Here is an 11,038-nt window from a genome sequence, read left to right as displayed (position 1 = left end):
ACCTAGCCAAATTTCCTCATCTGCTCACATGCGCCTCCCCTATATCAAGGTGTTTTGGTACTTCTCTTATGCACTATGCTTCTCCATTTGCTAACTTTTATTATAAACTGGGTGGTTCGATCCCTGAATGCTGAATGGCTGAAAGGTGTGGTATATGAGACCGTATACCACGGGTATGACAAAACATTTATTTCTTCTGCTCTAATCATGTTGGTAACCAGTTTATAATAGCAATAAGGCACCTCTGGGGTTTGTGGTATATTGCAAATATATCACAGCTAAGGGCTGTGTCTAGGCAATGAGTGTTTTGTCGTGCCTAAGAACAGACCTTAGCCGTGGTATATTGGCCATATACTGTACCACACCCCCTCGGGCCTTATTGCATTACTAGACCACAGGTCGGTATAATCTACCAGTCCAGTGGTCCATCCTGCCTTTTATCCACCATTCATATTGACAATAGTGCTAGGTGGATCTTTTGTCCATATTTGCAATAGGCTAACTAGCAATCATACCACACATAAAATCATTCAAAGCTGCATCAATTTTCAGTATGAATCGACAAGAACAAATAGGAATAGCTGATAGGCAATGGAGATGCCACGTTCATCATTGCACATGAAAGAACAGTGAAGACATGAAGCACAGCTCAAAAAGCTCCCCTATTGATCTAGTTTAAGAACAATAACATTATCCTACCTAGACTAGTCTACAACACCACAATGCAATTAATCATTTATTATTGTTTTCAATCAAGTGCTGTAGTGAAAATGTCATTTGAATAATGGTGCAAAAGCCCTGTGATTTGAATGTTTCATTCAAAAGTGTCTCTCTGGGGCTAGGCCTAAGCTTGTCTTCGTTTATATAGGCTATATCCATTTTTTAAAAATGTTAATATCATACCGTGGACACCTAAGCCTATAGGCCTATGCATGCAATGCCCTGATGCATTTAGTGCTCAGATGTTGAGGTGGACAATTATTGTTTAAGGAAAGTTGTCTAAAAACTGTATACAAAAATGGCTAAAAAGTTTTGCATATGCTACACATTTAAACCAAAGGAATAATGTTTTTGTAATTTGTTATAGGCAGTCTTTAAGGACAAGTTGTCACGGATGTCTTCTTCATCTGAAGAGGAGAGGCGAGAAGGATCGGAGGACCAAAATGCAGCGTGTTGTGTTCATGTTGAATGTTTAATAAAGAAAGAACTGAACACTGAAACACTATACAAAAACAGTAAACAAAATAACAACCGTGAAGCTAATGTGAGCTGCGCTGAAACAAGCCATCAACATAGACCATCACCCACAAACAAACAGTGCAATCCAGGCTACCTAAGTATGATTCTCAATCAGAGACAACTAATGACACCTGCCTCTGATTGAGAACCATACTAGGCCGAAACATAGAAATACCCCAAAACATAGAAAAACAAACATAGACTGCCCACCCAACTTACGCCCTGACCATACTAAATAAATACAAAACAAAGGAAATAAAGGTCAGAACGTGACACAAGTAAATGTCTTTAAGGACAAGTAAATGTGTCTCATTTGGCCAATATCCTTCCTTTATTGATGGTGCTCATTGCACCAAGTCGATCTTAAAGACATACACTTCTCAAATGTCTGGTAATTTAAAATCTTCATGGTCACGTTGTCTGGCACCACATTTTCTGAAAGGAAACTCTGAAATGTGCATATTGTTTTTATATAGATTTGATCATATTCACATGAAAATCAGTCACCAATTGGATGAAAACTGAGCTATAGACACCCTAAAGACTCTGGCAAGTGTGCTACTCTAGTGTCACGTTGATTATGCCTGCACATCATGGTTCACCAACAGCCTCAAACATCTAAAGAACAAGCTACAGACCAGTCAAACAAGCTTGAAAGATTTGTACTTCAACTCCCCCCCATACTCATCTGGAGGTTGAACATTTTCTTGTTTGTACAGTGCATTCGGAAAGTATTCAGACCCCTTGACTTTTTCCAAATGTTGTTACATAACAGCCTTATTCGGGCTCTGGCAGGGCCCCTCAAGGACATTCAGAGACTTCTCCCAAAGCCACTCCTGCATTGTCTTGGCTGTGTGCTTAGGGTCATTATCCTGTTGGAAGGTGAACCGTCCCACCAGTCTGAGGTCCTGAGCGCTTTGGAGCAGGTTTTCATCTCTCTGTACTTTGCTCAGTTCATCTTTCCCTCGATCCTGACTAGCCGCTAAAAAAACTCCCCACAGCATGACGCTTCCACCACCATGCTTCACAATAGGGATGGTGCTAGGTTTCCTCCATACGTGACGCTTGGCATTCAGGCCGAAGAGTTCAATATTGGTTTCATCAGACCAGAGAATCTTGTTTCTCATGGTCTGAGAGTTCTTTAGGTGACAAACTACAAAGGGCCTTTTACTGAGGAGTGGCTTCCGTCTGGCCACTCTACCATAAAGCCGTGATTGGTGGAGTGCTGCTGAGATGTTTGTCTTTCTGGAAGGTTCTCCCATCTCCTAGAGAAACTCTAGTTCTAGTTTTGCTAGAGTGACCATTGGGTTCTTGGTCACCTCCCTGACCGGGGCCCTTTTCCCTTGATTGCTCAGTTTGGCCGGGCGGCCAGCTCTAGGAAGAGTATTGATGGTTCCAAACTTCTTCCACTTAAGAATGATGGAGGCCACTGTGTTCTTGGCAACCTTCAATGCTGCAGAAATGTTTTGGTGCCCTTCCCCAGATCTGTGCCCTGACACAATCCTGTCTCGGAGCACTACGGACAATTCCTTCGACCTCATGGCTTGGTTTTTGCGCTGACATGCACTGTCAACTGTGGGACCTTAGATAGACAGGTGTGTGCCTTTCCAAATCATGTCCAATCAATTGAATTTACCACAGGTGGACTCCAGTCAAGTTATAGGAACATCTCCAGGATGATCAATGGAAACGGGATGCACCTGAGCTCAATTTCAAGTCTCATAGCCAAGGGTCTGAATACTTATGTAAATAAGGTATTTCTGTTTTTTATTTGTAATAAATACTTGTTTTTGTTTTGTCATTATGGGGTATCGTGTGTAGATTGATGAGGAAAATTTTTATTAAATCCATTTTAGAATAAGGCTGTAACGTATCAAAATGTGGAAAAGGCCAAGTGGTCTGAATACTTTCTGAATGCACTGTATATCATTTAATTAACAATACATTTATTTTTTAGTTCAATGCAACTTCAAATGGCATTAATATCATAAATAAATTAGTGTTATAGAAAATATATAGGCCAATATACAGTACCATTAAAACGTTTGGGGTCACCTAGAAATGTCCTTGTTTTTTAAAAGAAAAGCACATGTTTTGTTCATTAAAATAACATCAAATTGATCAGGAATACAGTGTAGACATTGTTAATGTTGTAAATAACTATTGTAGCTGAAAAGGGCTGATTTTTTATGGAATATCTACATCGGCGTACAGAGGCCTATTATCAGCAACGATCACTCTTGTGTTCCAATGGCACGTTGTGTTAGCTAATCCAAGTTTATAATTTTAAAAGGCTAATTGATTATTAGAAAACCCTTTTGCAATTATGTTAGCACAGGTGAAAACTGTTGTTCTGATTAAAGAAGCAATAAAACTGGCATCCTTTAGACTAGTTGAGTATCTGGAGCATAAGCATTTGTGGGTTCGATTACAGGCTCAAAATGGCCAGAAACAAAGACCTTTCTTCAGAATCTTGTCCGTCTATTCTTGTTCTGAGAAATGATGGATATTCTGTGCGAGAAATTGCCAAGAAACTGAAGAACTCGTAGAATGCTGTGTACTAATCCCTTCACAGAACAGCGCAAACTGGCTCTAACCAGAATAGAAAGAGGAGTGGGAGGCCCCGGTGCACAACTGAGCAAGAGGTACATTACAAGAAGAAGTACATTAGAGTGTCTAATTTGAGAAACAGACGCCTCACAAGTCCTCAACTAGAAGCTTCATTAAATAGTACCCGCAAACATCTGTCTTAATGTCAACATTGAAGAAGGCGACTCCAGGATGCTAGCGTTCAAGGCATAGTTGCAAAGAAAAAGCCATATCTCAGACTGGCCAATAAGAAGAAATGATTAAGATGGGCAAAAGAACACAGATACAGAACAGAGGAGCTCTGCCAATCACAACATTTCTGAATTCTCAAAATATCACTACTAATAACAGTACTACACTTTTCTTTTACACGATATAGTACTACAAGAACGAGAGCCCTGCCTAACCTAAGTACAGGGGGCCCCTAATGTAAACTGGATCTCTTTCCTCCATTGGAAAAGCCTAGACTGTCCCACTTTAGCTTCTACATGCTGTCCTACTTTAGCTAGCTAGGGCTGGTAAAGTGGGACAACAACAAAAATGACTAAATTACAAAGTTCAAACATAATATTGGCAACTTTTTTTTGATGCACCAGTACATAGTATGCACATTTACTCCACAATTTGGCACAATGCATTATGAAAGTTGTATAACCTTAACATAAAATAAATAGCTATGTGACTGATCATACCGTGTGCTTCTCAGCTTCCTGTTTGAAGCTTGCTCTGCCACCCTCTATAACACCGATCATTAACTAGATTCAGCCGCGGGACGATTTTTCTTTGAGCGGATGGTCTGGGGGACGGAAGGTGAGACTACAAATTGACCTCTATTATGCATGGGAATACATGGGAACAGATTTCTTCAATTAAAATCACTTGGAGCTTATTTCCTGGTGTTTTTACAGTCTATTATACATTTACATTTAAGTCATTTAGCAGACGCTCTTATCCAGAGCGACTTACAAATTGGTGCTTTCACCTTATGACATCCAGTGGAACAGCCACTTTACAATAGTGCATATTATGTCCAGCATTGAAAAAAATAAATATATATTTGTATTTATTTTTTGCTCAGAAAACTTGAGGGGCCAAATTCGGCCCACGGGCCGCCAGTTGGTGAACCCTGCTCTATAATGTCACACAAATGAAGTGATCACACATCATGTGGTTTCTCTGCAAGGGCTTAGTAACAATATTTTAGATTTTCTCTTGTCAGACCAAGAAATAGACGTGTCAGGATTAAGCTGTCCCAGTTTATGACTTCCCACGCTTTCTGAATTCACCCTATGCCTATTTAAGGATCTGTTTGAAATATCAAAACTGGTGGAGAAAGCAATGGGATAAGTTAAATCTATGAAAATCAAGAGAAGTGGACTTTTGTTGATCAGAAGAAACGTGTGTTGGATCTCAAGACAACTGATGGATATGATGTGTCATGCTTTGATCTACTGTTTGAAGCAGGGCACCTGTTAAAGCAAACAGCCTGGTCTCATAGACTAGATGTAACATAGTAAATGTAAACAAAAAGAGGATGGTTGGTCGGGGTTGACGGGAGTCATTTCTGGAGTAGCGTAAGAATTCAACAATGCTCTACTGAAGAAGATTCATGGAGTGGTCGATGCACGTAGAATGAATCGCATGGTCAATTAATCAATCATTCAAATGTATTTATCAAGCCCTTTTTACATCAGCTGATGTAAGGAAAAACACCCTAGAAAGGCAGGAACCTAGGAAGAAACCTAGAGAGGAACCAGGCTCTGAGGGGTGGCCAGTCCTCTTCTGGCTGTGCCGGGTTGAGATTATAACAGTACATGGCCAAGATGTTGAAATGTTCATAGATGACCAGCAGGGTCAAATAACAATAATAATCACAGTGGTTGTAGAGGGTGCAACAAGTCAGCACCTCAGGAGTAAATGTCAGTTGGCTTTTCATAGCCGATCATTCAGAGCTGGAGACATCAGGTACGGTAGAGGAAGAGAGTCCAAAACAGCAGGGTAGCACATCCAATGGTAAATGGCAGGAAGGAGAAGTTTGTCTGTTCTTGTGTTTTTTGATGAGCTTCTCCCTTTCCGAGTGCAGCTGGGATATGTGAACTACTCTGTCAGAGTGTTTATTCCCAGACCTTGCAATGTACCCACTATTAAATGTTGGGACATGTACCAAGTGTATGCAGACGGGAGAAGCCAAGATGTGGGATATTTGGGTAAGATCATTACGAAAGAGATTGTTTGCAAAAGAGAATGGACAAAGAGCAAAATGTTGTGTGTCTAGCTGTCGTGTAGATCCTGAAGCGAAATCCGTTGAATGCCCCAGGACGGTGATTGGGGAGAACGGGCTCTTGGTAATGGCTGGAGCTGAATGAGTGGAATGGTGTCAAATACATCAAACACATTTGTATTTATTAGGGATCCCCATTAGCTGCTGCCAAGGCGGCAGCTACTCTTCCTGGGGTCCAAACACATTAAGGCACTTATATTACATATAAAACCAAATATAAAACAGTACATCATATAACATTACTACACCACTACATATCTACAATACAAAATGTGTAACGACCACCATACAACAATATTACAATGTATGTGTGTGTAGAGTGCGTGAGCTAACGGTTTTGTGTATATGCGTGTGTCTGTACCTTTGTGTGTGTCTCTTCAGTGTCCCCTCTGTTCCATAAGGTGTATTTTTACCTGTTTTTTACATTTAATTTTACTACTTGCATCAGTTACCTGATGTGGAATAGAGTTCCATGTAGTCATGGCTCTATGTAGTACTGTGCACCTCACATAGTCTGTTCTGGACTTGGGGATTGTGAAGAGACCTCTCGTGGCATGTCTTGTGGGGTATGCATGGGTGACTGAGCTCTGTGTTGTAGTTTAAACAGACAGCTCAGTACATTCAGCTTGTCAATACTTCTTACAAAAACAAGTAGTGATGAAATCAATCTCTCTTCCACTTTGAGCCATGAGAGATTACCATGCATGTCATTAATGTTAGCTCCCTGTGTACTTTTAAGGGCCAGCTGTTCTGCCCTGTTCTGAGCCAATTTTCCTAAGTCCTTCTTTGTGGCACCTGACCACATTACTGAACAGTAGTCCCAGTGCGACAAAACTAGGGCCTGTAGAACCTGCCCTGTTGATATTGTTGTTAAGAAGGCAGAGCAGCGCTTTATTATAGACATACTTCTCCCCATCTTAGCTACTGTTGTATCAATATGTTTTGACCATGACCGTTTACAATCCAGGGTTACTCCAAGCAGTTTAGTCACGTACACTTGTTCAATTTCCACATTATTCATTGCACGATTTAGTTGAGGTTTAGGGTTTTAGTGAATGATTTGTCCCAAATACAATGCTTTTAGTTTTTGAAATCCTGAAATATCCACCTATTCTGAAACTAACTGTAGCTGTTTGTTAAGTGTTGCAGTCATTTCAGTCGCTGTAGTAGCTGACGTGTATAGTGTTCAGTCATCTGCATACAGAGACACACTTGCTTTACTCAAAGCCATTGACATGTTGTTAGTAAAGATTGAAAAAAGTAAGCAGCCTAAACAGCTGCCCTGGGGAATTTCTGATTCTTCCTGGGGGGGGGGGGGGCAATGCAAGTAGTCTGGGTAGCCATTTGATTAGCTGTTCAGGAGTCTTATGGTTTGGGGGTAGAAGCTGTTAAGAACTCTTTTGGACCTAGTCTTGGTGCTCCGGTACCACTTGCCGTATGGTAGCAGAGAGAACAGTCTATGAATATGGTGTTGAATGCTGAGCTGTAGTCAATGAATAGCATTCTCACGTAGGTGTTTATTTTTTCCAGGTGGGAAAGGGCAGTGTGGTGTGCAATAGAGATGGCATTTTCTGTGGATTTTTATTTTATTTTATTTAACCTTTATTTAAGTAGCAAGTCAGTTAAGAACAAAATCTTATTTACAATGATGGCCTCCCCCGGCCAAACCCTAACCCGACGACGCTGGGCCAATTGTGGGGCGCCCTATGGGACTCCCAATCACTGCAAATTGTGATACAGCCTGGAATAGAACCAGGGTCTGTAGTGACGCCTCTAACACTGAGATGCAGTGCCTTAGACCGCTGCGCCACTCGGGAGCACTCGGGCGGTATGCAAATTGGAGTGGGTCTAGGGTTTCTGGGATAATGGTGTTGAAGTGAGCCATGACCAACCTTTCAAAGCCCTTTATGGCTATAGACGAGTGCTACGGGTCAGTAGTCATTTAGGCAGGTTACCTTAGTGTTCTTGGGCACAGGGACTTTGGTGGTCCGCTTGAAACATGTTGGTATTACAGACTCAGTCAGGGACAGGTTGAAAATGTCAGTGAAAACACATGCCAGTTGGTCAGCGCATACTCGGAGTACACGTCCTGGTAATCCGTCTGGCCCTGCGGCCTTGTGAATGTTGACCTGTTATAAGGTCTTTCTCACATCGGCTATGGAGAGGGTGATCACACAGTCGTCCGGAACAGCTGATGTTCTCATGCATACTTCAGTGTTGCTTGCCCCGACACGGGCATAGAAGTAATTTAGCTCGTTTGGTAGGCTCATGTCACTGGGCGGCTCGTGACTGTGCTTAACTTTGTAGTCTGTAATAGTTTACAAGCCCTGCCACATACAACGAGTGTCAGAGCAGTACAATTCAGTCTTACCCCTGTATTGACGCTTTTCCTGTTTGATGGTTTGTCTGAGTGCATTGCGGGATTTCTTATAAGTGTCCAGTTTAGAGTCCCACTCCTTGAAAGCGGCAGCTGAAAGCGGCAGCTTTTAGCTCAGTGCGTATCCAGTAAAGGGGGATTTACTATTCTTTGGAAGCAGAATAACTTTCGCTTCCCTCCAGGCCTGAGGGCACAGACTTTCTAGTAGGCTTAAATTGAAGATATGGCAAATAGGAGTGGCAATATCGTCCGCTATGAACATCAGTATTTTTCCATCCAGGTTGTCAGACCCCGGTGGCTTGTCATTGTTGATATTTACATTACATTTAAGTCATTTAGCAGACGCTCTTATCCAGAGCGACTTACAAATTGGTGCGTTCACCTTAAGACATCCAGTGGAACAGCCACTTTACAATAGTGCATCTAAATCTTTTAAGGGGGGGGTGAGAAGGATTACTTTATCCTATCCTAGGTATTCCTGAAAGAGGTGGGGTTTCAGGTGTCTCCGGAAGGTGGTGATTGACTCCGCTGTCCTGGCGTCGTGAGGGAGTTTGTTCCACCATTGGGGGGCCAGAGCAGCGAACAGTTTTGACTGGGCTGCGCGGGAACTGTACTTCCTCAGTGGTAGGGAGGCGAGCAGGCCAGAGGTGGATGAACGCAGTGCCCTTGTTTGGGTGTAGGGCCTGATCAGAGCCTGGAGGTACTGAGGTGCCGTTCCCCTCATAGCTCCGTAGGCAAGCACCATGGTCTTGTAGCGGATGCAAGCTTCAACTGGAAGCCAGTGGAGAGAGCGGAGGAGCGGGGTGACGTGAGAGAACTTGGGAAGGTTGAACACCAGATGGGCTGCGGCGTTCTGGATGAGTTGTAGGGGTTTAATGGCACAGGCAGGGAGCCCAGCCAACAGCGAGTTGCAGTAATCCAGACGGGAGATGACAAGTGCCTGGATTAGGACCTGCGCTGCTTCCTGTGTGAGGCAGGGTCGTACTCTGCAGATGTTGTAGAGCATGAACCTACAAGAACGGGCCACCGCCTTGATGTTAGTTGAGAACGACAGGGTGTTGTCCAGGATCACGCCAAGGTTCTTAGCGCTCTGGGAGGAGGACACAATGGAGTTGTCAACCGTGATGGCGAGATCATGGAACGGGCAGTCCTTCCCGGGAGGAAGAGCAGCTCCGTCTTGCCGAGGTTCAGCTTGAGGTGGTGATCCGTCATCCACACTGATATGTCTGCCAGACATGCAGAGATGCGATTCGCCACCTGGTCATCAGAAGGGGGAAAGGAGAAGATTAATTGTGTGTCGTCTGCATAGCAATGATAGGAGAGACCATGTGAGGTTATGACAGAGCCAAGTGACTTGGTGTATACACACTCTTGAACGTGCCGTCCTTGGCCAGCTCTCCCGCTATCTCTCTCAGAATGACCTTCTTGATCCAAATCAGTCAGGTTTCAAGACTAGTCATTCAACTGAGACTGCTCTTCTCTGTATCACGGAGGCGCTCCGCACTGCTAAAGCTAACTCTCTCTCCTCTGCTCTCATCCTTCTAGACCTATCGGCTGCCTTCGATACTGTGAACCATCAGATCCTCCTCTCCACCCTCTCCGGAGTTGGGCATCTCCAGGCGATCCACGCTTGGATTGCGTCCTACCTGACAGGTCGCTCCTACCAGGTGGCGTGGCGAGAATCCGTCTCCACACCACGTGCTCTCACCACTGGTGTCCCCCAGGGCTCTGTTCTAGGCCCTCTCCTATTCTCGCTATACACCAAGTCACTTGGCTCTGTCATAACCTCACATGGTCTCTCCTATCATTGCTATGCAGACGACACACAATTAATCTTCTCCTTTCCCCCTTCTGATGACCAGGTGGCGAATCGCATCTCTGCATGTCTGGCAGACATATCCGTGTGGATGACGGATCACCACCTCAAGCTGAACCTCGGCAAGACGGGCTGCTCTTCCTCCCGGGAAGGACTGCCCGTTCCATGATCTCGCCATGGTTGACAACTCCATTGTGTCCTCCTCCCAGAGCGCTAAGAACCTTGGCGTGATCCTGGACAACACCCTGTCGTTCTCAGGATCAAGGCGGTGGCCCGCCTGTAGGTTCATGCTCTACAACATCCGCAGAGAGAAGCGTCCCTAATCCAGGCACTTGTCATCTCCGTCTGGATTACTGCAACTCGCTGTTGGCTGGGCTCCTGCCTGTGCCATTAAACCCCTACAACTCATCCAGAACGCCGCAGCCCGTCTGGTGTTCAACCTTCCCAAGTTCTCTCACGTCACCCCGCTCCTCCGCTCCCTCCACTGGCTTCCAGTTGAAGGCATCCGCTACAAGACCATGGTGCTTGCCTACGGAGCTGTGAGGGGAACGGCACCTCAGTACCTCCAGGCTCTGATCAGGCCCTACACCCAAACAAGGGCACTGCGTTCATCCACCTCTGGCCTGCTCGCCTCCCTACCACTGAGGAAGTACAGTTCCCGCTCAGCCCAGTCAAAACTGTTCGCTGCTCTGGCCCCCAATGGTGGAACAAACTCCCTCACGACGCCAGGACAGCG

Source organism: Oncorhynchus nerka, linkage group LG9a, assembly GCF_034236695.1.
Source record: "Oncorhynchus nerka isolate Pitt River linkage group LG9a, Oner_Uvic_2.0, whole genome shotgun sequence".
Lineage (NCBI taxonomy): Eukaryota > Metazoa > Chordata > Actinopteri > Salmoniformes > Salmonidae > Oncorhynchus > Oncorhynchus nerka.
The sequence above is the reverse complement of the archived record's forward strand: the minus strand, read 5'-3'. Positions refer to the sequence as shown.